This window comes from Triticum dicoccoides, chromosome 5A (assembly GCF_002162155.2).
Source record: "Triticum dicoccoides isolate Atlit2015 ecotype Zavitan chromosome 5A, WEW_v2.0, whole genome shotgun sequence".
NCBI classification, from domain to species: domain Eukaryota; kingdom Viridiplantae; phylum Streptophyta; class Magnoliopsida; order Poales; family Poaceae; genus Triticum; species Triticum dicoccoides.
Genome location: NC_041388.1, coordinates 175,483,327 through 175,488,380, shown reverse-complemented (window position 1 = coordinate 175,488,380; position 5,054 = coordinate 175,483,327). Strand labels below are relative to the sequence as shown.

The window sequence follows — 5,054 nt, the reverse complement described above, 5'->3', positions numbered from 1 at the left end:
CGCTTATCTTCCCTGTCCCTCTGTGCATCTGTGATGTAGTTGCAATGAATGACAACACATTATGCGCTAAAATGATAAAGATTACAAATCTTATTTGCAATACAAATACCAGCATTATGATATATTAAATTTGCACATATATTGTTTGTTTTGAGACATCCAAGTGCATATTAGGTCTGTTCAAATGAGCGTCCTAGTATACTTATTAGAGAACAACAGATTAATATTAATTTGCATAAAGGTTTACTAACACAGCCATGCAAAACAATCATATATCAGTTGTTGCATCAAGAAAGAAGTGTTGAACTGGCTATGAGACCAGATAAAATTTGGAGGTTGTTAATAATGTATGCCAATTTATTTCCCTAAAAAATGTATGCCAATTTATATTCCTCGATATATTTTATTTTCCCTCTCGTTTGGGTATCATAGATTGAAGATGCAACCCTGCCTCAACTTAGAAGAGAACCTGACCGCCTGATATTATCAAGCTCACTTCTCAAGGGAATCTATTTCAATTTGGTGCTTGAAGAATTCTTCATGTTTTTTTCTAGAAGCAAGTCTTTTCGCCTTCTTTTTTTTTGTCGAGTAGGATGCTGAAGAAGGTGGTTTTGATCCTTTTGCTGCTATTGCAGAGGTGCTAGTGCTACTCCTAAACCTAGTTTTTGCGGGAAATTACTCCTTGAACCTGATATGATTTCAGACTGAAGCGAGGTGAGCTAGGAGCTTGAGACCTGACAGACATGTTCTACCACTGGACTAAGAATTCGGCATTTCCTTGTAAATAACCGAAAGATAAACATTAACGTAGCAGTGTTTGATGGCACACAAATAGAATCTACATAGGGAAAATAGACAGGCACAATACTACCTTTAAGCGCGAGATATGCATCCATCATCTCGTCAGATATTCATGCATCATCTAATCAGCTACTCCCTCCCTTACTAAATATAAGTCCTTTTAGAGATTTAAATGTGGACTACACATGGGTGTATATAGACATATACGGAGTAGAATATAGCCAGAGCATTCAGCAAGCAATTAATCAATGGGAATGAAACATGCGCAACAAGATACTTCATACAGGTCCCCACACTGTTGCATAATCAACATTGATTAAACATAAACATCACCTGTGCTCAATTCTAAAGACATATGAAAAATTCTAAATTTATCTTGGAAAAGCACCATACATCAGAGGCAGACTCGATCAGGATCCTTTAGGTCCTGGATGAGGCTGCCGACCCTGCCCTCCAACACGGCCAGCCTCATCCAGACCATCTGGATGATGATCTTCACCCCATGTACGTGCAGTTGTGGAGGAAGTGGTTCTGCCTGAGCGCACCGTGCCCTGTGTTCTCCAACTCTCCATCATGACGTGCGTCTTCATGTCGTCTGCATTGACTTGCACGTCCTTGTCGACCATGTTGCCATAGCCGCCGCCAGCTCCTCGCCTCGATGAACCGCGTGAGCCCATCGCCCGACCATGTGTCCGTCACCACTATCGTCCCCGGGTGCTCCCCCAACACGATGGCAGAGATGAGCACGATGAGGCAGCCCCTGCGCCGTCCACCACGCCACTTCGGTCCACGCCCGTGTCAAACACCACGCCGAGGTCTGCGGCGTGCGTCAGCACCGCGCGGCGGGTCAGTGACATGGCCTCGCGTTCTCCTGGTTGGGCATATGGTTCTGGAACATGCCGTCTAGCTCCAGGTGCAGGCTGTCGGTCGTGTTGGTGCCTAGCTTCTCCAACACGTCCCACACAAAGAACCCGCCACAGCCGTTGCCTACACTCATGATGACCTTGAAGCCCTCGAGCTGGGTGTCATAGTGTGTCCGGTGGGCCACACACTCCTTGATGATGTCCCGGAGGTGATGCACGTAGGTGCTCATCAGGTGGACGTGCATGACCACTGGAGGCATGCCATGGCCAACGTCGCTGAGGCCCAGCTTCCTCGTGACCACTACCAGAATGAAGCCCTAAGCCTACGTCCTATTCTATGCCGACAACTTTTTGTTGGGGCCAACGGCATAGACCGAGATATGCCGACGGCCTAGGGAAAGCCATACCTGCATGCCGCGCGGCCGCGGATCGACCAATAGAACTTGCAACGGCACGCCGTGACCGCAAGGCCGGACACAAACACTCGGCCAAACGATAGGCATGGGGTTGGCATTGAGGAGCCGCCGAGGTCGAACTCGTGCCTGGCCCACAACAACGGCATAGACGGCGCGCCGCTGGCGTGGCAGTACCACGGAGTTGTGTCGCCCGACTCTGACTCTTATTAGCCGAGAACGACCTTTGTGCACTGGGTCTTTATAGATGAATCTTGACAACGTCAATTTTTCCATCGTGATTTTGTGAAGGCGAGCGAGGGACGATCAAAATTGGTCAAGGACCAGGAAAAAAAGGAGACATGCTTCTATTAAATCTTAGCCGTTAACCTTTGTGGTAAACGTAAAATCAACGGATACAAAGGAATGACGTATGGAGAACTATGAAAGCTTCATCCCTTTAATATTAGGTATAGATGTGAGAAATAAATCGAATTTGGCTGTAGTAAATACATGAGAAACAAATACAATTGCTATATTTCCATGTTGTCAAGCATGCTTGGTTTGGTTAACTGTGTGATCTTCTATTAGGAGTATGTTATAGTGTGCAACGTGGTGCTCAGTTAATGTTTGGTTCATTTGTTGTGGTGTTTAGTTAACTGTTTTGTTTGGTTCAATTTTGCAGTGCGATGTTCAATAGTTGTGGGTGCATTCTGTTATTGTATACCATGTGAGGTATAAATTGAATTTGACTGTAGTAAATACATGATAAAGAAATACAATTGCTATATTTCCAAGTTGTTAAGCATGTTTGGTTTGGTTAACTGTCTGATCTTCTATTAGGAGTATGTTATGTTGTGCAATGTGGTGCTTAGTTAATTTTGGTTCATTTGTTGTGGTGTTTAGCTAACTGCTTGGTTCAATTCTACACTGCGATGTCCAATTGTCGTGGGTGGAATTTTGTATTGTTGTGCATGTGAGGAATAAATCGAATTTGGCTACACTTAATACATGAGAAACATATACAAGTGCAATATTTCCTAGTTCTTAATCATGCTTGGTTTGGATAAATGGGTTTTCCATGTTGCTTGAATTAAGCTGATGAATCTGCAATGTGCTTATTTTTCATCAACATATTTTACTGATAGCATGCGAACCCTTACTTAACCTGATGACTAACTACCTTATATGTGTTGCAGGGAAACAATGGGAAGCACTGAGGTTTATAATCGAGGTTAGCACGTGCATGGTCCGTTGTCTAATAGCACATTATTGTGCAATTGCAGGAACCATTCTAATATTTAGGTTTTTAACAATTTGGTCTTGCACATGTAGGTCCTGCTGTCAGAGGTTTTGACCCACTGTTCGACCCTTTTTGCATATGGGGAAATGAGTTGTCCATCAATATCAGTCAAGTCAAGAAACTCAGAAAGATTGTTAGGATAAAGAAATTAGCGACAAAAAACAACAAGATCTTTGTCGGCACAATGAAGAAGACATCAATTCACTACAGGATGGTACTAACTATTATACCTTGTCTTTTTTATTCCTTTGCCCCATTTCCAATATAGAGAAGATATTTATGCACATCCTTGTTTTCAGGCCTTTCCAAAGCAGTTCACTGATGATTACCTCTCAAACCACCTGTATGGTCAGGAGTCGAGGAAGGTATTCATACAACACCCACGGTTCAATATTGAAGTGTTCCTGAAGAGGACGAACGATGGACAGTCAATCATCCATAGGCACTAGCCTAAAGTTACAAAGACCTTCAACATCAATGAAGGCTCAATATTCGTCTTCTGCTTCAGTAGTTTTCCAGATGAGATACATCTGTTTATGTACCGTCTATGATGCTAATTTCGAAAGGTTATAGATGTTGCATGTGAAACTTGGTCCTGGTATAGTTGTGTAATGGGGTAGCTGAGTGCTGAAGCTATATGATGTTGTACTCTGATGTATTTCAATTATGAAAATGAAATATATTGTGTGCTTAATATGAAATGTCAATTATATTAATAAATGGATTATGAATAATCGGATAATTAGCCTGCTAATTGGGTTTTTCTATTGCAAACGGTTATTGAGAAAACACCATGTGCGATGCACTCAATAATGCACACAGTTTCTAGGAATAAACCATGTTAGATTAATGAACAATCACACATGACATCCTCTTGAAAACTGTTTGTGTTAGGCCACCTCGTGCAAACGCTTACCACATAAAAACTGTGTGTGATGGACAGCCCTTGACACACAGTTTCTTCTAGGCACCGTGTGTGATGAATTCAATAATGCAAACGATAATATTTTCATACCTTGTGCATTGGAAACGCTATCACAAACGATTTAACCGGGAAAATTGTGTGTGATGTACTTGCGAACAGAAATGCTTTCCTTGGAGCGACTGTGCGGGATGTATATACGAATGGAAATGTTTAGCGCTGGCTGACTGTGTGGAATGTACTTACGACCAAAAATGATTTCGCCTGTATAATTGTATTTTTTAGCACTACTATACGTATTTCTCTGTTTGAGTGCTCGCCGATTGCACACGACCTCATTTTGCTGAGCGTGTGTGCCAGGAGGGCATATCCCCCGACGGTTTCTTGGTCGTGTGGGAAGGACCCCCCTATCGCCCACACTCACTTGGTGACAGTTCCAAATTCCATCGTGGGAAGGGGTTAAAAACCGTTTGTTTAGCTCCTCATTGTACTAGTGCAAAGACCAAATGGTGGTCATCTTCATCGTGATGGAACCATGTGGGGGTGCATCTATTCCACCATGGCCATCGTCTTGTCCAAAGGAAGGACGAAGTCATCGAGAATCGGCGCGTCATCATATATGGGACCTAGCACCAAATGAGAAGACACAATAGAGATAGAGTTTAAGTCGTTAGAAAGCATAGTGGCCTCACATGCCCTATTAACTACCTCACTCTCTCTATGTGGTGGCTCACTCCCTCCCTCAAAATAGGTGCACTCAAAGTCACATATGG

At 43.1% G+C, this 5,054-nt stretch overlaps 1 pseudogene; it reads right to left on the bottom strand.

The window, feature by feature from the left end:
* Nucleotides 1-1,195: 1,195 nt before the first annotated feature.
* LOC119299316 lies at nucleotides 1,196-1,924 on the bottom strand (annotated as a pseudogene).
* Between the last annotated feature and the right edge of the window lie 3,130 nt (nucleotides 1,925-5,054).